The 25,050-nt window shown below is 43.4% G+C and overlaps 1 long non-coding RNA gene across 2 annotated transcripts in view; it reads left to right on the top strand.

Moving 5' to 3' along the window:
• Positions 1-5,425: 5,425 nt before the first annotated feature.
• The window catches only part of LOC120386880, a 243,794-nt gene continuing 224,169 nt past the window's right edge, over positions 5,426-25,050 (top strand). For both annotated transcript variants that reach the window (XR_005589956.1, XR_005589959.1), the window contains exon 1: positions 5,426-5,686. This is a non-coding gene — a long non-coding RNA (uncharacterized LOC120386880). The remainder of the gene's footprint in view (positions 5,687-25,050) is intronic.

Genomic DNA, 25,050 nt, shown 5'->3' with positions numbered 1-25,050 from the left:
TAATTAGCCTTTTAGAGTTGGAAGGGCAGCTCCCACCTTTTCATGTTCTCTGTATGTGTGTATATATATCTCCTTACTATATATTTCATTATATGCATCCGATGAAGTGGGCTGTAACCCACGAAAGCTTATGCTCAAATAAATTTGTTAGTCTCTAAGGTGCCAGAAGTACTCCTGTTCTTTTTGCAGATACAGACTAACACGGCTGCTACTCTGAAACCTATATTGACAATGAAGGCAAAGAGGCACCTGAGGATCTCAAATCTCTAGTCTTGGCTGTAGAAAAAATTATTGTGATGTCATCTGATTCAGAAAGAGGCTTCAGCACAATGAACAGTATCTGCATCCCCTTACACAACAATCTCAGAGTACCTTGGCTTGCATGTTCATGTCCATTAGCTTGCTTGGACCTCCAGTGCATTCTTTCAACCCTGCTCCACTTGTGAAGAAGTAGGTTGCAAGACATCACTCAGCGGATGACATGAAATTGCAGAAACAGATACCTGAAGAGGCAGCACATGTAGAAAACCCATATCATCATATTTGGGATCTATTTTTGTAGACAATGAAGAATGTGGTGGTTACTGTTGTTCTTGTTGAAATCATGCGTGTGGTGGTTTGGCCCCCTTAGGATGCCACCTGATGTGCTGAGATACCACTGAGCCTGTCTATTATGCCAGCCTGGGTACCTTTTAACCTGTCTTGCTGAGCCAAGCTATTCTATTTAGCCTCCTCCAGCACACACACAGGCACAGCCGCACCAAACTGCAGAACGAAACAGACACTAAGATCAGTTCTGTGAAGGCTCTGCTTAAGGGACTTGCCCCAGCACTCAGGTGTCCCCCTCCCTTGGGGTGCAGACTCAAAGATATGTTAAGAAATCTGCCTCCTCCCTCAATGTGGCAGAAGGTATGCATAGCCTTTTATCTTCCCCAACCTTACCCCCTAATTGTGAATTGTGCAGCTGGGGTTATATTATAAACAAGAAATAAGTTTATTAACTACAGAAGGTGAATTTTAAGTGAAAATAAGAGATATCAGACAGAACAAAGCAGATTACTGAGCAAATAAAATAAAATATGCAAACTAAGCACAATATACTTAAGAAACAGGTCACAAAATGTAATTTCTCATCCTAAATATTGTCACACATAGATTACAGAAAAGTCTTGAAAGGCAGCTGCACTGGCCTGCAGTTGGAGATTTCAGGTATTTCCATCCACAGACTGGACACCCTCAAAGCCTGGGTTCAACCCTTCTCCCCTCAGTTCAGTTCTTGCTTCCAGGTGTTTTTCAGTGTCTCTTTGGGTGGGGAGGCAGAGGAGAATCTTGATGATGTCACTCCCCTGCATTATATAGCTCTTATGTAGGGCGGGAACCCTTTGTCTCCAAGTGGAAGAACATTGGCATTCCAAGGGATGGATCCAGTACCGGGTGACTCAGACCCATGTCTTTGCAGGGCTGTAGCAACCATTGGAAGGCTAAGCTCTTTCACACTGCATTGTCTCTGCTAATGGCCCATTAGCCCTGTCTGGCTTTTCCATTGTTGTACCTGAAAGGTTGGTTGGGGGTGACACCCAAAGTAACACATTTGGTTACAGATACATAGTTAAAATTCCTAACTTCAGATATAGAAATGATACAGGCATACAAATTGGATAATCACATTCAGTAAATCATAACCTTTCTAATGATATCTTACATGAGCCATCTTGCATAAAGTATAGCTCAGTTATGTCATTAATATCATAAGCATATTTTCAAAAATAATATGGAGTGAAATTCCACAATGAGCTCCAGCATTTATTTTTTTAGTGCTCAAGCACTGTCATAATGAAAAACTCAAGGCGTGTAAACTATTTAGCGCATCAAAGAGAATGTTAAGGGCTGATCAGTCTATAGGTACCTACATGGGGAACAGAAATCTGCTAATAGCAGACGAAGGGAGAGGTTGCTCCAGCCAATCTCTTTCCCTAGGCAAAACTTCAGTGTGCCACCCCCCACATAAATTTGTGGCGAGGCAACAACCACCTCCATGCCAACACCAAACAGGTTTAGCATCAGAAACCCTCAGCAAGTCATAAGTCCTAGGGGCCCACACACCTCACAGGATGTGCTACCCATGGGGTTCCTGATTGACAGGACATTCCCAATTGGACTGTAAATCCTATTTAACCCTGGGGAGGACACAGGAAGTTTGTGCAACCAAGCAGAGCCCCAGCTAGCTGCTGTTACAGCCCCTTTCTGGGGGTGCTCCTAATCCTGACCTTGTCTTTACTGCCTGGCTCCAAAACCCACTTTCTGATTGGGCATCATCCTCTGCTTCTGACTCCTGGTTCCTGACCTGGCATTTCTCTCTTGGCTCCAATACCCAGTTTCTGAAGCAACCTTGTTCCCACTGCTGAGTTCTGGTTCCTGACGCCGGATCAACAAATGACTCAGATTCCTGACTTCTGGTCCTGGCTCTAGCCACTAGGCTGGCTGGCCAGAACTTGGCCGTGATACAAAGGGACAGGACCCTGGGTCTCCCACCTTCCAAGTTGGATTCCCCAAGCCACCAGGCTACAGAGGCATTCTCTCCTTTCCTTCTCACTGACGCTCTGTTTAATTAGTTAATATACAGTAGAGTAGCTTCAACAGGAGAGACTGAGGGAGTCCCATATCAGCATAACCAGGGCCTTCACAACATCCTCTGCCAAAGAGTTCCACAGGTTGACTGTGCACGGTGGGAATAAATACTTCCTTTTGTTTGTTTTAAACCTGCTGCCTATTCATTTCATTTGGTGACCCCTAGGTCTTGTGTTATGAGAAGGAGTAAATAACACGTATTTACTTTCTGCACACCAGTCATGATTTTATAGACCTCTATCATATCCCTCGTTAGTTGTCTCTTTTCCAAGTTGAAAAGACGCAATCTTATTAATTTCTCTTCATACAGAAACCGTTCCATACCCCTCATCATTTTTGTCGCCCTTTTCTGAACCTTTTCCAATTCTAATATATCTTTTTTGAGATGGAGCATGCAGACCTGCATGCAGAATTCAAGATATGGGCGCACCGTGGATTTATATAGAGGCAATATGATATTTTCCGTCTTATTATCTATCCCCTTCTTAATGATTCCCAACATTCTGTTCGCTTTTTTGAATAGCTTAGGCGGCTCCCCGAGCCAGCACATGGCCTTTTGTGGATCACATTCTTAGCTGCTTATCTCTTCCCTTTGTGAATCCGTCTGAGACAACCTCCTCCTGCCAATAGTGGGGGGACAGAGTGAGGGCAGCCAGCTTCAGCAGTGTTTCAGAGCATGCTCAGTCCATGTAGCATGCCAAGCAGGAAATCTGGGGTGAGGAGGCATGTGACCCCACATCCCTCCCTGGCCTTTGTTGCTTTTTAAAATATTTCATCAATGTGACATAGGAGCCTAAATCCTATTCAGACTGTTTGTTCTTTGCGTCTGGAGAAACATAACACTACGGGATGTCCTGGCATGAAGTGTTCAGCCATGTCAGTCGGTCAGAACAGTTACAAGGTGTCAATGGGCTTCCGTTTGCATCCTGGGCATGCAATAATAAAAAAGAGAAACCTGAAACACACGCCAAAGACAGGAGAATATATCTCATTTTCCCTGAGCCTCTATGGATTGAGTCAACACAACAGCTGACCATTTCAGACATTTTAGGGTGAGGTATTCTGGGGCATTTTTAGCGGATGCAAAACAGCCAGGTGATTTTGTTGGAATAACATTCAAGTCAAATCAGACTCAGGGTTTCTGCTGGTTTACTAAAGTCTTAAGACCATCCATAACTGGTGCTGCTTATAATAATTAGGAGCTAGCAATGTCATAAACTGTATCGGGTCCTGTAAGGTAAGTAACGAGGGGAATGATTTTCCAAAACATGGTTTTATTCCGCATTTGTTCTGTTGTTGATTGGGAACTTTAGCTTTTTAATTTTGTTGTTGTTTTTCAGTCATTCATATCACTGTTCAGGTCAGTTCCTCAGCAGTGTAAACTATAGACAAAATCTATGAAAGGCTACATGAGCTGAGGAGCTGGCCCGTTATATTTTGTTTCCTGGCAGTATTTTATTTTCTCCTTTTTTTGTATTGTTAATCACCAATACTCTTTGTGGTTTTTTCCCCTCTGTCTTCATTTATTTTAAAGGATTTCTTTTTCAGATTAAAAAAAATCATAAGATTTTATTTTATATTCTGATACTTCTTCTAGTTTGTCTCTGTAGATGATTGGATCCCCCCTTCCCCTCCTTCTACTCCCGAGGAAGCACATATTTACTCCTCATGTCATGATCCTACCACTCTTCAGTGAAATGTGCTATTTGCAGGGCATGGGTAGTGGAATAAAATGGGGTAGATGGAGGAGTGACTGCTTAGTGCTCCATCAAAGCACTTAACAAGCATTAGCTAATTATACTTTTCAATAGTTTTATGCAATTGGTTAAGTATACTCCCCATCTGGAGATGTTAAGTTACTTGCACAAGGCCACTGAATCAGTCAATGGCAGAGCTGGGAAAAGAACCCAGTAGTTCCCAACTCCTAGACCCATATATATTTTGCTAATCTATACTACCTCAAGAGAAGAGGGGAAGGACATGGAGGGGAAAAATCCTCTGCTAGTCCATGTTTTTCATTGGTACAAGCTAGTTACATTTTATTCTTCCTGATCATGAAAACAGCTTCACTGAATTCAGACGATCTGATATGCAGAGGGTGTTCCAAAGATGAAACCATATAAGGTCACATTTTTTTAGTCTATTCATTTGCAGCAGATCGTCATCCCTCCTTCCCAGAGAAACTGGCTGATCCTCAGCATAGCACAAACCCCTTCTTTTGTGCCAGGCGGTATGAAAATGTGCTGTGCCACCACTGCCTTTTCATTCCTTTCTGCCCTTTTCTTGCTAAAATATGAATTGGATTTACTGCTGTGCGGGGAGCAGCCTTCCAGCATCAGCAGAACAGAGATTGTGTGGAACTTGCAACATGAAAATGGCTAGACCTCCTACTGGTCATGCTCTCTTAACAACCCCTTGCAGTTAAGGCTTGATGCTTAACATGCAAGTGACCTTGATTCCAGAAACATTACCTTTTTGTTGGAGCAGTGTCCCCAGAAGCAGCCCAGATTTGATCCATGTGTGTTAAATGCCTAAAGAATCCATGACGGGTTTATTTTTAGCTCATTACTGTAATACTGAAACAATAAAGTTTTCTAAATGAAAGAGTTGGAAAAGTTTTTTTTTAATCTAGTAAAGTAGCTCCCTTGCCTGTATCTCTTTGTCACAGTGCTGTCAAAATGAGTCAAACACCTAATTTTTGGTGTGATCAGTACTCAAATTCTCTGCATTGGGCTAGAGGCCAATCCTGCATCATGCTGAGCACCTCTTTCAAGGCACAGAGGACCCTTTCCTGTCTGGCTCAGTGGGAATGGAATGCACTCAGCACTTAGCAAGACGAGGTCCCTAGTGTTTCTGCAACCACACAAGTCTACTTCCTGTTGTGCACCTGATGTGTGACTGACTCAAACTGACATGCAACTTCCACTATATTAAAAAAGACTGAAGAAACTCTTAGGAGGACAGCTTTTCAGAGAGCAGATAGAAAACTGGGCAGAACAGAACTTTAAACTCCTCTGATACAGTAAATCACTGTTTGCAAAACACCTACATTTAAGAGGTAAGACATAAGTACCATATTCTTTTTGAGGGGGGTTGTGTGATGCCACAGTAATATAGTTTAGGTGGCTCTTAGATCAGTCAGCATGTTTTCTAAAGTCCAAGATGTTGTTGCTGTGTTTATTGCTGAAAGTGACTGTGATTTTTTTTCTTATATGTAATCAATCTCCCATTCTTCTGTGATCGTTAGCATGCAAATATCAATGGCTGCGAATATTCCTTTCAGTCTTAGGTCTTCACTGTTGTATTTTACACTTTAGAATGTGTTGTATTTCACTTCCTGGAGTGTTCTAAAGTTGTTTCTCTGTTTTTATTCTTACCTATGGCTATCATCTTGGATTAACAAACTGCCATGTGGAACATGGGTGTGTGTATAGAACCACGTTGGTTAACTAGTAGCCAATCATAGGGCTCAGGTGTGTGTGTGTCTGTGTGTTTTAAAATTTCTCTGTTTTGTTTGCTTACTCTCTTGATTTTGACAGTGGAATTCTCAATTTGTACAGCCACAAAGCTTCCATTTGAAATGCATTGTTGCAAATTGCCAACTTCTGTGTGTGTGTGTGTGTGTGTGTGTGGTGGGGGGGCGGAACTAATTCAATTGTAGATAAAAATATACTGATGTGGAAATGTTTAGCTTCTCTTGGGGGAATGATGTCCTAGGCACTCAGATAAAATGTCCTTTATGATAACTAAAATCTTGAAAAAGTGTCCTGCATTTGAAATTATAGTGTGTTAAATGATTTTTTACATGCTTTCCTAATTGTTGAATATAAGTGATAATAATTCATATACCTATGTATTAGATCATTAAGGCCTTCCCAAAGTCGGTGGAAAGTCTCCCATTGACTTCAATGAGCTCTGGAACAGGCCCTTTGTGTTTCAGCAATTTTTATCACCCACAAGCCATAGTTTTTATTTTTTTTTATCCTGGTTCATTTGTTTAAAGTACACCCTTTATAACCCATTATGGGCTGGATCCTCCAACTCCAGGGAGTAAGGATTACTTACATATTAGAGATGCACCTTTTTTTTTTTTTCCCAGTGAACAAATGTCTTTATGAATATCTTACTTTTAACATGTTTAATGCAGTGTGATTGTTCAGGGACAGTAGTAAATGTTTTCTGTTCATGATTGTGATAAATAAGTGACGGGGCGGGGAAGATTGGGAAACAGGTAAATGATTTATGCAGTTGATGAATTACTTCTCCTGAAAAAGGCATGTAGAGTAGTCTTCTGACAAAGGTCCCCTTACTGCAGCTGGCCTGATCAAAAACCCACCAGTGTGGATCCAGTTGTAGGATATGGGCATTTACTTCCCTGTTGGATGATATAGCCAGAAATTGTAAAGGAAGTCCACAGCCCCCAGTGGGGCCAGATTTTCAAAACAACTCAGCACATTGGGTGCTGAGATCTCTGGAAATCTGGCTGAGAGTGACACAATTGGAGCTGTGCACTTCTGAAAATCTGATGCTCTGATACCCACATGTCCTGTTTCTATACAACCAGCAAAATACAATTAACAAAACCATGCGTGGGGACGGTGTCCCTAGCCTCTGTTTGCTAGAAGTTAGGAATAGAGGACAGGGGATGGATCACTTGATCATTACCTGTTCTGTTCATTCCCTCTGGGGCACCTGGCATTGGCCACTGTCAAAAGACAGGATACTGGGCTAGATGGACCTTTGGTCTGACCCAGTACAGCCCTTCTTATGTTCTTATGATATTGTATTAAAAATGCTGTTTGCTTTATTTAGAAGCAATACTGTTCAACCTCATTTATCTGAATCTCTGTTATCTGCAAGTCCCTCTGATCCAAAACAGGCCATTTCCTCTGTGTCTATTAATTACACTGCAAGTTCCCTTGATCATGCTGAGCTGCAATTTATTCAATGTCCTAACCACAACACTGAGGTAATTGAAATTTTGCCATGTTCACTGTTCTTTTTTTTTTTTTTTTGCGGGGGGGGGGGGGGTGTTGTGTTTGGGGGGGGGAAATCAAGCCCCAAATTTCTGTATAAAGTTTAAATAAAGGAAATTTACTGTTAATACTTTTTTATATATAACATTGGGGCAAATACTCAGCTGTGTGAAAATTGGCCTATCTACATTGATGAAGCTTGGCTGATTTATATCAGCTGAAGATCTGGCCTCAAACTGAACAAACTGAGGACTCACACCATGCCCTATTAACATTAAACATAAAATTATACTCTCTCCCATAGTTTTAATAGGAACAGACAGCTGCCAAAATTCAGCAGGTGCTGTACAAGTAAATATAGGAATAATAATTAATAGATCTGGTTGAAACACAGTTAATTTATAAAAAATCATGCAAAACACTTATTTAACAAATTTTTGCTGTTCCCCTTCTCCCCCCCGTTTTTAACTAAAATCTGAAATTTGGGGGGGATTTTTCCCCTTCTTTCTCTTTCCTTTCATGTACCTCTTTCCTTTTTTGATTGTTGCCTCTGAGAAAGGAGGAAACAAAATAATTTAATTTTTTGAGAACTCAGAAATTTTAACAGAAAAAAATCCTCCCACAAATTTTTATTTAGCTAAAAAAGCCATTTTTCATTGGCATTGTTTTCATTAAAAAGTTTTTAACTAGCTCTAATAATTATTAAATTGAATAATAACATGATGCCTGAGAAGTACTGATGGCTGCATGACTATCAAACCTCTTTGAGAATGAGTGTGAACTTACCCTTAAATGAACATAACTGGCAGGACAGGTTAATCACAAGCCCCTAGCTAAGATAAAAGGGGTTGTGAAGCTGCACAGGAGTTTTGGACTGAGTGGGCAGAAGGCTTTTGCAGAGTATTGCTTTGAGTAAGGTGTATGTGTGAGGGAAGGGGAAATACAAGCCAGAGGCAAAAAGCCAGACAGCCAAGCAGCAGTCTGAGAGTATGGGGTATCACCACCCTGGGGAAAGCTAGAGAGAATTCTGCTGTCTGGTGCTAGCTAAAGAGGCTTAGGCAGTAAGTTAAGAAACTGCTCCTTTTGTTCTTGGATCATTCTTTCTTTGGAGAAGTAGGACTTTGTACGTTCCTTGTAAATAAACAAAATTGTATCACATAAAATACTAACAGGAACAACCTATAAGGCCCCAAACTTTGACTAGCTGCTAAGGTCAAAAAGGGATAATACTAACAAACAGTTTACTGATAATTGTCAGGGTGCATAAACCCCACACAGGCAGAGAAAGGGTTAACAGGAGCCTAAGAATACAGTTAACCCACCTAGTGGGACCTAGAGATAATTCAGCTGTCAGGTCCAGCTGGGAAAGGAGTTATAGTCTCAGATGCACTATTGATTATCCTCCCATTTATTTGTTGCCAACAGACTCTTGTATTGTCCATTGCAGTGCTAGTTATCTCATTACATTTCACCTCATTATTGTAAACAGCACATAACCTTCCATACCTGTACTAGAATCCCACTGATTATGTTTTCCTTAAAAGGCTGGGAAACCTCCTTTGAGGGGAGGAGACCCAAGGAGAAGGTAGTTTGGAGTTTCTTCTGTGTGGGGAAAGGAACCACAGCTAGTCAGTAGGAAGGAACTAGCCCTGAAGGGAGAAGGTAGCAGAGGTGAAGGAGACTCCTAAAGTATGCCTGGGAGAAGAAGAATTCCAGAAAAGAATCCTAGAGCCTATGACTTGGGAAGAGCTGGGCTGTCAGGAAGACATGTCCTGAGAGGCAGTGATCTACATAAGAACAACCATACTGAGTCGGGCCAAAGATCCATCTAGACCAGCATCCTGTCTTTTGACAGTGGCCAATGCCAGATGCCCCAAAGGGAATGAACAGAACAGGTAATGATCAAATGATCCATCCCCTGTTGCCCCTTCTCAGCTTCTGACAAACAGAGGCTAGGGGCACCATCCCTGCCCATCTTGGCTAATAGCCATTGATGGATTTATCCTCCATGAATTTATCTAGTTCTTTTTTGAACCTTGTTATAGTCTTTACCTTCACAACATCCTCTGGCAAGGAGTTCCACAGGTTGACTGTGCATTGTGTGAAAAAATACTTCCTTTTGTTGTTTTAAACCTGCTGCCTATTAATTTCATTTGGTGACCCCTAGTTCTTGTGTTATGAGAAGGAGTAAATAACACTTCCTTATTTACTTTCTCTATACCAGTCATGATTTTATAGACATCTATCATATCCCCCCTTGGTCATCTCTTTTTCAAGCTGAAATGTACCAATCTTATTAATTTCTCCTCATATGGAAGCTGTTTCATACCTCTAATCATTTTTGTTGCCCTTTCTAAACCTTTTCCAATTCCAATGTATTTTTTTTGAGATAGGGCGACCATATCTGCAAGCAGTATTCAAGATGTGGGTGTACCATGGATTTATATAGAGGCAATATGATATTTTCTGTCCTATTATCTATCTCTTTCTTAATAATTTCCAACATTCTGTTCACTTTTTTGACTGTTGCTGCACATTGAGTGGATGTTTTCAGAGAACTATCCAGAATGACTCCAAGATCTCTTTCTTGAGTGGTAACAGCTAATGTAGACCCCATCATTTTATATGTATAGTTGGGATTATGTTTTTCAATGTATAAGAGTGGAGGGGGGGAGGGGGAAACTCTGCAGAGCCCAGGAAGGGGGCTAAGAGACTATCAAGGATTGAGCCCAGGAAGGACAGAAGAACTGGTGGTCTTCTGTGTTTTGCCCCTTCAGGGGTACCCAAAGTCCATACTCAAGATTTCAATGTAACCTGGCTGTAGACTTTGTCATTACACCAGAGAAACTCCAATGAGAAGAGTGAGGTGGAACAGCTATAATAATGGGATTTGACCACAAGGGGATTCTTTGGAGGGTGAGGCCTGTCACGACAACATCACAATACTTTTCTTGGGAATCATTCATTTCCAGGGAGTATTTGATACAGTTGATTAAACATATCACTTTTAATAGAGTTTAAGGCCAGAATGGGCCATTAGATCATCTAGATCAGTTGTGGGCAGCCTACGGCCCACAGGCTGCACGTGGCCTGTCAGAGTAATCAGCTGGCGGGCTGTGAGACAGTTTGTTTACATTGACCATCCACCGGCATGGCCGCCCACAAGTCCCAGTGGCTGCAGTTAGCCTGTGCCGCGTCCTGCAGCTCCCATTGGCTGAGACTGGTGATCTCACAACTCCCCAGCGGATTACCCTGATGGGCTGCGTGTGGGCCACAGGTTTCCCACCACTGATCTAGAGTCTAGACTGATCTACAGTATATCAAAAGCCACTAAACTTCACCCAGTTACCCCTGTATTGAACCCAGTAGCTTATGTTTGAGGAAAGTATATTTTTCCGAAAGGAATCCAGCCTTGATTTGAAGATTTCAGGAGATGGAGAATCCACCACTTCCCTTGGTAGTTTTATTCCATATTGCACTTACCTGTCAGTCCCTTTTTCTCTTTGACTTTCTTTCTCCCTTCTCGAGAAGACCCACTGCTCATCCAGACCCCTACAAACACAGAACTTGATCACTGAGAGGGAGCCATGCAGCTGGACCATGCACCTCATTGATTTCAAGGGGGCTCAGCATAGGTATAGGGGTCTGCCTGTGTGCTTCTCCTTGCAGGACTGGGACTGCAGTTTGGGAGCTGTTAGATCTGTGTGTGCGAATCAAAACAGTAGAAGCACTGGTGTGTGGTTTTTCTCTTTACCGTGAGGTGCTGTCAGCATTGCCCTATCTGCATAACTGTCAGAGCCCCAAAGATGCTAATGTGTTTCCCTTCTCTTGGTTGTATTCAGTCTGTTCTAAGGGTTTCAGGTTGCTGTGACAATACATCCAAGTTTGTACTTTTGCCTCCCTGCCCCACCTCAAATATTTTAGTAAGTGTGTCGAGTTTATTCATCATTTTCCTGCTCACTTGCCAAAATGATGAACAGAGGCGACTCCAGCTAGCTTTAGAAGGAAAGTTGACACCCCTTAGGAGTTCCATCTGTCTGACTGTAGCAGGTGCTTTCTCAAGTACAGTAACTGTTGTTACTAAGTCAGCTGGAGGATGTGTTGATACTTTAGTCTGCAGTTTGGTTGGTTGGTTGGTTTTTTTGGTTTTCAGCCAGATTCTCTCTGACTAAAATCAAGGGGACCAGCTGAGGGGTAACACTTACTCACCCTGAGTTGTACCTATCTGACTCTAGCCTTTTGCGTATAGCTACATTACTGCACCGTAGCAACTTTTTAAATAAGAAGAAATATTTGTGGTAGTAGTAAGTAAGAGCTAACTTGTTAGAGACAGATGGAGAAGGTAATAGGGCCCATGTTGACCTGTGAATCAGTCTGCTTCTCCCCCCTCCAAATAGAGCAGAAGTTGAAAGTATAAACAAACTCGGGACCCAATCCTGTATCCCTTAATTGAGGGGCAGAAGCCCCACTGGTTTCAAATAAGTGCAGGATCAAGTCCTAACTAGGGTTGCCAAATTTCTAATGGCAGAAAACCACACACTCCTGCCTCGCTTCTGCCCTCTCTCTGAGGCCCCACTCCTGCTTGCTCCATTCCCCCTCCCTCTGTTGCCCGCTCTCCCTCACCCTCACTCACTCTCACCAGGCTAGGGCAGAAGGGGGTGAGGGCTCTGGATGGGGGTGCAGGCTCTGGGGTGGGGCGGGGGATGAGGGGTTTGGGGTATGGGAGAGGGCTCCTAGCTGGGGCTTGGGGTGCAGGGGGGGTGAGGACACTGGCTGGGGGTATAGGCTCTGGGGTGGGGCTGCAGATGAGAGGTTTGAGGTGCAGGAAGGAGGTCTGGGCTGGGGCCGAGGGGTTCAGAGTGCAGGAGGGGGTGCGGGCTGTGGCTGGGGGTGTGGACTCTGGGGTGGGGCCAGGGATGAGGGGTTTGGGGTGCAGGAGGGGGCTCTGGGCTGGGGCAGGGTGTTGGGGGGTGTGGGCTCAGGGAGGAAGTTTGGATGTGGGAGGGGACTCCGAATTGGTGCCGAGGGGGTTTGGAGGAAGGGAGGGGGTGCCGGCTCCAGCTGGGGTTGTGGGCTCTGGGATGGGGCCAGGGATGAGGGGTTTGGGATGTGGGCGGGGACTCTGGGCTGGGGCAGGGGGTTGGAGTGTGGGAGGGGGTTCAGGGTGCGGGATCCCGGAGGTGCTTACTGCGGCTCCCAGGAAGCAGCTGCCAGGTCTCTGCAGCCCCTAGACACATGGGCAGCCAGGGAGGCTCCTCGTGCTGCCCTTGCAACCACAGGTGCCACCCCCGCAGCTCTCATTGGTCGCGGTTCCAATGGGAGCTGCAGAGCTGGCACTTGGGGTGGGGGCAGCGCGTGGAGCCTCCCTGGCCACCCATGCACATAGGGCAGGGGCTCTCAAACTGAAGGTCATGAGCCCTCGGGGGTCACGAGGTTATTACATGGGGTGGGGGTTGCGAGCCTCCACCCCCAAACCCTGCTTCTCCTCCAGCTTTTATAATAGAGTTAAATATAAAAAAGATGTTTTTAATTTATAAGGGGCTCACACTCAGAGGCTTGCTGTGTGAAAGGGGTCACCAATGCAAAAGTTTGAGAATCACTGGCCTAGCGGCTGCAGGGAACTAGAGGCCTCTTCCGGGAGCTGCGTGGAGCTGGGCAGGCAGGGAGCCTGCCTTAGCCCCGGGCTCCCACTGTGCCGCCGACCAGACTTTTAATGGCCTGGTTGGCGGTGCCAACCAGAGCCACCAGGGTCTCTTTTTGACCAGGCATTCTGGTGGGAAAAAAAAAAAAACAGACACCTGGCAACCCTAGTCCTAACAGTGAGAAGCATTTAAAAATGCTAGGCCAAGATATATAAAAATCCTCCTGCTACTTAAATACATGGCCTGATTTTTATCAAAGGTGCTGAGCGCCCAGCAGCTCCATCACTTGTATAAAAGCTAATAGTCCTGGGCCACATTATAGGCATCCCTTTATGCCCCATCTGCAAAGCTGCTACATTCCCAACTTTGTGTGGGTGAATGGGAGGAGGTGGGGACTGGGCTGACCCCTGCCTTCACCCCCCGGCCCCTAAATGCACTGGCCAGTGTGGCAGGAAACATATACTTATGGCAGGTATAGATCTGGGCAGTTCACTTCCTCCCTGGAGCAGTGAGGGACCAGGATGGAGCCTGTATTTCAGAGTCCTCCTGGGGCAGCACAACATCATGTTGCTTCTTATTTTGGGCTCATGGCAAAGCCATGATTAAGCCCTTCCTGGAAGCAGCGGATTTTTGAAAATTCTACTGCATCAGCACTGCTCTAGGGACTGATCTTACACAGTACTATGCATTGCCTCACTCCCAGCTCCTTAGCTGCTGCTATTATTGATCAATTGTATAGTTGGTGAGCTAGTCATCTTTCTTGCCCCAAACAGCTGAGAGTCTAAGGTGTGTATTTCATTAGCAAAGAGGGAAGCCCAAGTCCTGCAAACCTTGTGTAATCCACACGACCCCTGTGTGTGGTCAGGGGCGGCTCTAGGTATTTTGCCGCCCCAAGCACGGCAGGCAGGCTGCCTTCGGTGGCTTGCCTGCGGGAGGTCCCCGGTCCCGCAGATTTGGTGGCACGCCTGCGGGAGGTCCGTCGAAGCCGCAGGACCAGCGGACCCTCTGCAGGCATGCCGCCGAAGGCAACCTGCCTGCCGCCTTCACGGCGACCGGCAGAGCGCCCCCCGTGGCTTGCCGCCCCAGGCACGCGCTTGGCATGCTGGTGCCTGGAGCCGCCCCGGGTGTGGTCCTCTGTCCTCTCAAGTGGCACCGACACCACTTAGAAACGAGTGAGTCTGTTACAGCATTAGCTAAAGGCCATGTGGCTTTTAGCTTATGCAGTAGGGGCTCGTGCATTTAGCTCCAGAACTCCCAGGTTCAGTCCCCCCGGCCGATGACTGGGGTCTGTCGGTCTTGCACTTGCTCGTGTTGATCAGTGCCTTACTCTGCAAGTCATCGCCCTGGTGTCAAGTAAGTGCTTTTCAGTCGAATAAGGGCTGAAGTAACGTGTCTAAGGCCCCAATCTTGCATGATGCTCTGCACAAGCAGACTCCCATTGAAGTCAATGGGCTCTCTAAATACCATGGCCCTTTTGCATGGAGCAGCTAGGAGTCTTGGGGCCTAAACAAAGGGAAGATATAGGCACTAGCCTGGTCCAGTGATAATGGCACTAGCCTAGGACTTCAGAGACCTGGGTTTGAGTCTCTGCTTTGTCACAGGTTTCCTGTGTGACCTTAGGCAAGTTCTGGGGAAATACAATCTAGACAAAGCAACTATAAAGTGGATGTGTAACTGGCTGGAAAACAGTTCCCAGAGAGTAGTTATCAGTGGTTTACACTCAGGCTGGAAGGGCATATCGAGTGCGGTCCTGCAAGGGTCAGTTCTGTTCAATACCTTAATTAATGATTTAGATAATGGCATAGAGACTACACTTATAAAGTTTGCTGATGATACCAAGCTGGGAGGGGTTGCAAGTGCTTTGGAGGATAGGATTAAAATTCAAAATGATCTGGACAAACTGGCCTAAGTAGGATGAAATTCAGTAAGGATAAACGCAAAGTGCTCCACTTAGGAAGGAACAATCAGTTGCACAAAATGGGAAATGGCTGCCTAGGAAGGAGCACTGCAGAAAGAGATCTGGGGGTCATAGTGCATCACAAGCTAAATATGAGTCAACAGTGTAACACTGTTGCAAACAAAAGCAAACCTCATTCTGGGATGTATTAACAGGAGTGTTGTAAGCAAGACACAAAGTAATTCTTTTTCTGTACTCTGCACTGATTAGGCCCCAAGTGTCCAGTTCTGGGTTGCCACATTTCCGGAAAAATGTGGATAAATTGGAGATCAAAGGTCAATATGACCTAGGAAGGAAGATTGGAAAAAATTTGGTTCATTTAGTCTGAAAAAGAGAAGACTAAGGGCAGGACAGGATAATAGTTTTCAACTACATAAAAGGTTGTTACAAGGAGAAGGGAAGAAAATTGTTCTCGTTAACCTCTGAGGATAGGACAAGAAGCAATGGGCTTAAATTGAGGCAAAAGTAGTTTAGGTTGGACATTAGGAAAAACTTCATGTCAGGGTGGTTAAGCGCTGGAATAAATTGCCTGGGGGGGTTGAAGAATTTCCATCACTGGAAATTTTTAAGAGCAGGTTGGAAAGCACCTGCCAAGGATGGTCTAGATCATACTTAGTCCTGCCTTGAGTACAGGGGGCTGGACTCAAAGACCCTCTAGAGCAGTGGTTCTCAACCCACAGCTGACCTAGCTCAGCTGTGTGCTAATGGCTGCCTGAGGGCCTGGGTTCCCAGCTGCCCAGCGTGGGGGTGCCCGAGCTGCCCCGCTGCCAGTGCGGAGGGGTCCAGCCGGGCTGTCCCACCACCCAGCATGGCGGGGTCCGGGTTGGGGCTGCTGGGCCACGGTCTGGGTTGGGGCTGCTGGCCTACCCCACGTGGCAGGACTTTGGGGTTGGGGCTGCTGCCGGCCCCATGGTGTCAGGGGTCCAGGGCTGCCAACAGGCCCCATGGGGTCTGGGGCTCCTGGCCAGCCCTGTGGGGTTTGGGTCAGCCGCCTGGCACTGTTTGCTCCGGGTCTGGGTTAGTCACCCAGCCCCGAATGGTGGAGTCTGCAGAATTTCCAGCTCCCGCCATGGCCAACATGGTGGGGGGGTCTAGGGCAGCTGCCTGGCCTCAAAGCGTCCGGGGCAGCTATGTGGCGGGGACTGCGGTCCGGGGTGGGCAGCTGCCCACCCAACACAGCGAGGGTTGTGGGCAGGGATGCCACTGCCCTGCCACCCAGCCCCTGCGGCCCAGGTAACACATTGTGAGCCATGTATGTAATCAGTTGAGAACCACTTCTCTAGCGGTCCCTTCCTGTCCTATGATTCTATAATTTAGGCATCTAACGCCTCCTTGTGAATTTAGCCCCAAGTCCAACATTAAGGTGCCACAGACATTCAGAAAACGACCACTCATCTACTACCTAACCCTGTAGGCACCTACATTGACCAGGCACCAGAGTTTCTGCCAGTGGGTGTGCACAAAGCCACTTACGTCCTGATGCTGCCAAGCTGCTTGGTGCCTAGCTCATACCTAAGTCCCAGTGGGATTCTCAAATAGGGAGGAACACCTTTCTCACCTGTGTGACCCAATCCAGTATGTATGCCCCACACAAAAGGTGATGCCCGCCTTGTACCACCCTGTGGTTGGGGCACTCACCTAGGACATGAGCGCTGGATTTAAGTCCCTGCTCTAACCCTTAGTCTTTCTGTGCCCCAGTAAAATGGGGATAACAGAGCTGGTTGGGGAATTTTTTTTTTAACTAAACTTTTTTTTTCATCCAAAATGCAAATTTATCAAAACCAAAACATTGAAAAAACAGAGTCTGATCCAATGAATCTCCTGTCTCAAAATACATTTTGGAAAATAAAGTTTTGAAACTGTCAAAACATCCCTTTTCAACATTTTTAAACGTTTTTTTTTTCAAGTCAAAACAACTTTTCATTTTGAAATCTTTAACACATTTGTACACCAAAAGGTGAAAGAGTGAAATCAAAATAAAACATTTTGAAATTATCAAAACACAAAGTTTAGACTGATCTGAACCAACTTTTATTTTTGACTTTTTTTGGCCTGCTTCGGGATGGGGATGCTTCCAAAAAATCCTTGTGGGACAGCAAACCCATTTTCCTCCCAGCCCTAGATAATATCACTTCCTTTCCTCACACGGGTGTTGTCAAGATAAATACATTAAAGATTGCAAAGTGCCCAGATACTACAGTAATAGGGGTCAGCTAAGTTCTGTGCAGTGCAATATGCCCTCAATTTTACTGCTCACACTGATCGCGCTCAATAAGAATAATGAGACATTCCATTAGCCATGGGAATTGAGTCTGAGGCTCAGGCTCAGGCTCATCCCAGAAGAAAGAGAGTCTATGAAGTCCACTAGAGATTGCACTATTGCTATTAGTTTTTTAATGTGGAAGTTGCTCAGATCATATGGTGATTGGTGGCAGTATAATCCCTAAAACATTATTCAAACCCCAATTTCCCAAATAATCATGCAGAATATTACCAATTTAGCCATTTAATTACAGTCTTGTACATCCCAGTTAATGAAAACATCCAAAAGCTGCTCAGTTCTGTATAGATAAGCATACAAACATTTAGATACTTCAAACCTTATCTCATCTTCAAACCTTTTGAGGACCTCATTCAGCAGGTTCTACCATCTCCATAAATTCATTCACTTCTGTCATGTGGCAATGGTGAAGGATAGTAGAAAGTTACTGTCTACAAACACCAAACAAGGGTCTTTATTAGAATAAAGGAAAGTCTTTTCCCTAATGCTAAATTCTTTCTCTGCTCCACTCCACTCCGATCATCTACCTGCCCAAGTCCCTTTCCTACTACACATAGAAGAAACAGTTTACATGTCGTCATATCTTCCCCCAAGCGTTCTATCCTCTTTTTGTGGATGGAGCAGAAGATAAGAGGGATGAACTTATCCAAACAAATCTGGACCTGAGCAAAGATTTGGAAATAAGTGAAACTATAGGCTGGGTTTTATTCTGGCTGTTCCATTTTACCTATCCTTGTGGGCAAATTCTACAGAGTGCACCAGCTATGAAACTGAGAGCACTCTACAGGAACCTAAAAACCTGTAGAGCCACTGAAGTCAATGGAGGTAGGCCAATTTAGTCAACAGAATTTAACAGAGAATAATATTTCTGCTATATAAGTTGCAGTTTTAAGTTAGTACGTTATTTTTAAAATTCTATAGAAAGGTTAGCATTTTCTATTCAGTTCCATATACGCTTCTTCTTTTTTTTCCATAAGGATACCCATGATTCATAGATTAAAGCCAGAAGGGACTATTCTGAATCTGACCTGTATAATGCATTCTATAGAATTTTACCTAGTGATTTCTGCACCAGTCCCAAGACTTCTGATTGAGCTAAAATGTATCTTTTAGAAAAAGACCTTTTTACATCATGCTGCCGTAGCTATTAAAGCAGGTTAGCTGCCCACACTTTCCATTTATGGGTGTCTCTTCAGTGTCTTGGTGAACCCTCATTTGGGAAGCCCAAAGCCCACATATTACCAGTCCTTAATACACTATCTCAGAGTTACACTCAGTAGTTTGTCATCCCACTCTTGCTCTTTCAGACTGTGTGAATTCTTTGGGTTTATTAATCAGAACTGCATTAAAGGTTTGCCACAGAAAGCAGTGATTGTACATGAAGGTCAAGGAGAATATGCAGTAAGTGACAACAGGAAAAGGTGTGTTAAACAGCAAGTGTAACACAAGCAGTGGTTGAAAGGCTCTTGAAAACTTTTGTTTGATAGGAAAGATCCTTTAATCTTATTGCATTATGTCTTGTGCATTTCAGTTGGATGCCATCTGGTTCTATAACTCGAATAGATGTAAAATAGAGTCTACTTGAAAAATCACATGAAAGGAAGTCTTGCTTGTTATTAGCATTGCTTTGCCATTGTATTATGACTTGATATGGTTTCAGACATGTAATATAGGGAAATAATTCAAGCAACATTTTTTTCACCTGGAAGAAAAAATCATCATTGGAATTTACATTTTTCCCCCCTAAGACACTGCACAGCAATTTTTGCCTCTCAGTAGTTGGATACGTTCAGCCTTGTTCTCAGTCTGGATATGATTAACCCTCTTGTATGTTTGTTTTTCATATTGTGGACTTTCTTTCATAATGCACCATAAATCTGGTGCAGCAAGGAACCATTAATACACTTTTGGAATAGCAAGGGACACTTCTATTAGAAAGGCTTCTTCCCACAAAAACGAAACCATTCACTTTGGGGAGGGGGGGAGGAAGCCGAGCTAAAACTTTGTAGGCATGATGCCAACAAAACTCTTGACAATGGCAAGGCAGCTGGGCACCGTTTAACATGCTAATCCTAATTATCTCACTGTTGCCTTGTATTCCCCCATCTGTCTGTCTCTATCCACCTGTTGTCTCTCACCATGTGCTTAGATTGCAAGCTTTTTGGGTGTGTGTACAGTGTTTAAGATATAGCCCCTGTACCAAGAAACTTTCAGGGTTAATATATGATGAGAACACTGGAACTTTGATTCTGATCAGAGCCTCTAGATATTACTGCTATATAAATAATTAATATGCATACATTTACATATGACTCAGAGCAAAGCCAAATTTGCATAAAAATAATGTTACATTTTGGCAGATTGAATTCTGCTAAATGGCACCAAATCTCTGTCTGTCTTACTAGGTACTTGGTCACTGTCACTGTAGTATAAACATCACCAAATATATCCATCCAACAACCACAAGAGGAAGGAAAATATTAGTCCTATTTTACAGATGGAGAACTGAGGCACAGAGCAATTGAATTGCTTGCCAAAGTCAGAGCGGTTAGGGACAAAGCTGGGAACTAAAGCCATATCTCTTAAGTCCCAGTACAATGCCTTCACCACATGAACTGATTGGGTACTTGTGGTTCTATCTAGTGGCTGGAGGCCTTAAACGATATTCTTACTTATGATTATGATCACTATCACTAACTGATGTTCTTCACTTCCAGTGAAACGGCCTCTTTGGAGCTGAAGATACTCTTAGACCTTGTTGTCACTAGTGCATGGCCCAGCTAGCCCCCAGTGTGTATGTAGGTTTATACAGATCAGTATCAGACCATTATAGTGACCACCAAATGCTCTCAGAGTGTGCATGGAATTCCTCAGATAAGAGGTTCTTGAGGAATTAGGGTTCACATTATCCATATCATTAGATAGTAACGGGTTGATCCAAAGTCCACTGAAGTCAATGGGAGTCTGTTCTTTGACATCACTGGGATTTGGATCAAGTGCTAAGCACACGGGGCTCCAACCTGAGCCCCCTTTACACTGGTGTGACTCAAGTGAACCAAATTCTATTTTCATTTACTCCAGTATAAATCCAAAGTATCTCAGTTGATTTATAGTGGATCAAATTCTGTATTTATACCAGACCAAATTCGTAGAATGTAGCCCATTGACATTCTTGGACTTAATCCTCCAAGTCCATCATCTTCCTGAATCTTGCTTTCAATTGGCCAGAGAAGAGGAAATTTACTTAATACCCAGGTGCTACGTGCTGTGTTGGTGCACTTCCAGGGCATTATTTAAGATTATTTTTAGTCACTCATCATAATTTTGCTTTCCCCCCTACTATGATGTAGTCAAATTTCAAATTCTCAACCCTGTATTTAGTTATTTGCATGCACTTGCTCTTCCTACTGAGCCACCTGGGCTTGAGACTGCCATCTGTGTGGTGCGGAGTAGGTCCCTTTTCAGAGACTACCTGTCTTTCAATTTGCAGCAATAAAATTCAGGCATAAAATGCCGAACACCCCATTTTTCTAGGCTTGCTGCCATCAGCTATGCAGGTAAGAGTCTTGGTTGCATCAGCAGAACTGAGACAAAAGTGGCAAGGCAATTTTGCTTAATTTATAACTGCCCAAAGTTTTAGAGCACTGACTATCTGAGTGGGAGAGATTTCTAATAGTATGGGGTTCTTTAATCTAACACTCAAAGACCTAACAAAATTCAAGAGTTGGAAGCTGAAGCTAGACAAATCCAACCTAGAAATAAGGTACAAACTTTTAACTGTGAGGACAATTAACCATTGGAACAATTTACCCAGAGTGGATTCCCCATCATTTGAGGACTTTAAATCAAAACTAGTTATCTTTCTTACAGATATGCTCGACGTCAGCCAAAAAATTCTGTGCTGTGCAGGAGGTCAGAGTAAGTGATCAAAATGGTCCTTTCTGGGCATAAAATGTGATTCTATACCGGGGTAGGCAACCTATGGCATGGGTGCCAAAGGCGGCACGCAAGCTGATTTTCAGTGGCACTCACACTGCCCGGATCCTGGCCACTGGTCTGGGGGGCTCTGCATTTTAATTTAATTTTAAATGAAATTTCTTAAACATTTTAAAAACCTTATTTACTTTACATACAACAGTAGTTTAGTTATATATTATAGACTTGTAGAAAGAGACCTTCTAAAAATGTTAAAATGTATGACTGGCACGCGAAACCTTAAATTAAAGTGAATAAATGAAGACTCGGCACACCGCTTCTGAAAGGTTGCCGACCCCTGTTCTATACAATAGTGCTGGAATCCTGATTCAATATATCAAAGAATAGAACTCACATTTTAGAGCAATGGGTAGCACAATAGTGAAATCTAGCCTTAGTACAAAATGACTTACTATTATATTTTTTTAAACATGTGAAACCTAAACCGTGGTGTGACACTGCCACGGGATACCTGGAGCTGTAATCCAAAGTCCTCCAGGTATCCCCTTAGAATTGCTCAGCCCCTGATCCCCCAGACATTCACAGAGTTCCCAGATCCTCTGCTCCCAAAGGAACACTACATCTCAGCTTACCGTCTACACCGTGGACCACGGGTCCACTTAACACACAGCAATTAGATCTGTTGATAGCAGGGCTGTCAAGTGATTTAAAAAAATTGTGATTAATCACACAATTAATCGCGATATTAAACAATAATAGAATACCATTTATTTAAATAGTTTTGGATGTATTCTACATTTTCAAACATATTGATTTCAATTACAACACAGAATACCAAGTGTAAAGTGCTCACTTTATATTTATTTTTATTACAAACATTTGCACTGTAAAAAGGAAAAGAAATAGTATTTTTCAATTCACCTAATACAAGTACTGTAGTGCAATCTGTTTACCATGAAAGTTGAACTTACAAATGTAGAATTATGTACAAAAAAAACTTGTATTAAAAATAAAACAATGTAAAACTTTAGAGCCTACAAGTCCACTCAGTCCTACTTCTTGTTCAGCCAATCACTCAGACAAACAAGTTTGGTTACAATTTGCAGGAGATAAAGCCACCCACTTTTTGTTTAGAATGTCACCTGAAAGTTCACATGGCACTGTTGTAGCTGGCATCGCAGATATTTACGTGCCAGATGCACTAAAGATTCATATGTCCCTTCATGTTTCAACCACTGTTCCAGAGGGCATGAGTCCATGCTGATGACAGGTTCTGCTCGATAATGATCCAAAGCAGAGTGGACAGATGCATGTTCATTTTTATCATGTGACTCGGATGCCAATAGCAGAAGGTTGATTTTTCTTTTTTGGTGGTTCGGGTTCTGTAGTTTCTGCATTAGAATGTTGCTCTTTTAAGATTTCTGAAAGCATGCCCCACACCTCATCCCTCTCAGATTTTGGATGGTACTTCAGGTTATTAAACCTTGGGTTGAGTGCTGTAGCTATTTTTAGAAATCTCACATGGTACCTTCTTTGCATTTTGTCAAATCCGTGAAAGTATTCTAAAAATGAACATGTGCTGGGTCATCATCTGAGGCTGCTATAACATGAAATGTGGGTAAAACAGAACAGGAGATATACAATTCTCCCCCAAAGAGTTCAGTCACAAAGTTAATTAATGCATTATTTTTTTAGTGAGCATCATCAGCATGGAAGCATGTCCTCCGGAATGGTGGTTGAAGCATGATGGGGCATACAAATGTTTAGCATATCTTAGAACATAAGAACAGCCGTACTGGGTCAGACCAAAGGTCCATCTAGCCCAGCATCCAATCTTCTGACAGTGGCCAATGCCGGGTACCCCGGAGAGAATGAACAGAACAGGTAATCACCAAGTTATCCATTCCCTGTCACCCATTCCCAACTTCTGGCAAACAGAGGCTAGGGACACCATCCCTGTCCATCCTGGTTAATAGCCATTGATGGACCTATCCTCCATGAATTTATCTAGCTCTTTTTTGAACCCTGTCATAGACTTGGCCTTCACAACATCCTCTGGCAAGGAGTTCCACAGGTTTACTGTGCATTGTGTGGAAAAAATAGTTCCTTTTGTTTGTTTTTTAAACCTGCTACCTATTAATTTCATTTGGTGACCCCTAGTTCTTGTGTTATGAGAAGGAGTAAATAACACTTCCTTATTTACTTTCTCCATACCAGTCATGATTTTATAGACCTCTATCATATCCCTCATTAGTCATCTCTTTTCCAAGCTGAAAAGTCCCAGTCTTATTAATCTCTCCTCATATGGCAGCCATTCTATACCCCTAATTATTTTTGTTGCTCTTTTCTGAACCTTTTCCAATTCCAATAGCTCTTTTGAGGTGGGGTGTCTGCACACAGTACTCAAGATGTGGCTATATCACATATAGATGTACTCAAAATCTGGGGAGAGGGATAGCTCAGTGGTTTGAGTAGTGCCCTGCGAAACTCAGGGTTGTGTGTTCAATCCTTGAGGGGGCCATTTAGGGAACTGGGATAAAAAAAACTTGTCTGGGGATTGGTCCTGTTTTGAGTAGGAGGTTGGACTTGAGGTCCCTTCCAACCCTGATATTCCATGATTTTTTTTTTTACTTAGATTTCCAGAAAGCCTTTGACAAGGTCCCTCACCAAAGGCTTTTATGTAAATTAAGCTGTCATGGGATATAAGGGAAGGTCCTTTAATGAATTGAGAACTGGTTAAAAGACAGGGAACAAAGAGTAGGAATTAATGGTAAATTCTCAGAATGGAGAGGGGTAACTAGTGCTGTTCCCCAAGGGTCAGTCCTGGGACCAATCCTATTCAGTTTATTCATAAATGATCTGGAGAAAGGGGTAAACAGTGAGTTGGCAAAGTTTGCAGATGATACTAAACTACTCAAGATAGTTAAGACCAAAGCAGATTGCGAAGAACTTCAAAAGATCTCAGAAAACTAAGTGATTGGGCAACAAAATGGCAAATGAAATTTAATGTGGATAAATGTAAAGTAATGCACATTGGAAAAAATAACCCCAACTATACATACAATATGATGGGGGCTAATTTAGCTACAACGAGTCAGGAAAAAGATCTTGGAGTCATCGTGGATAGTTCTCTGAAGATGTCCACGCAGTGTGCAGAGGCGGTCAAAAAAGCAAACAGGATGTTAGGAAATTTAAAAAGGGGATAGAGAATAAGACTGAGAATATATTATTGCCCTTATATAAATCCATGGTACGCCCACATATTGAATACTGTGTATATATGTGGTATCCTCACCTCAAAAAAGATATTCTAGCACTAGAAAAGGTTCAGAAAAGGGCAACTAAAATGATTAGGGGTTTGGAACGGGTCCCATATGAGGAAAGATTAAAGAGGCTAGGACTCTTCACCTTGGAAAAGAGGAGACTAAGGGAGGATATGATAGAGGTCTATAAAATCATGACTGGTGTGGAGAAAGTGGATAGGGAAAAGTTATTTACTTATTCCCATAATACAAGAACTAGGGGTCACCAAATGAAATTAATAGGCAGCAGGTTTAAGACAAATAAAAGGAAGTTCTTCTTCACGCAGCGCACAGTCAACTTGTGGAACTCCTTACCTGAGGAGGTTGT

Source organism: Mauremys reevesii, linkage group 1 (assembly GCF_016161935.1).
Source record: "Mauremys reevesii isolate NIE-2019 linkage group 1, ASM1616193v1, whole genome shotgun sequence".
NCBI lineage: Eukaryota > Metazoa > Chordata > Testudines > Geoemydidae > Mauremys > Mauremys reevesii.
Note: the sequence above shows the minus strand (reverse complement) of the source record. Positions and strands in the feature narration are given on the sequence as shown.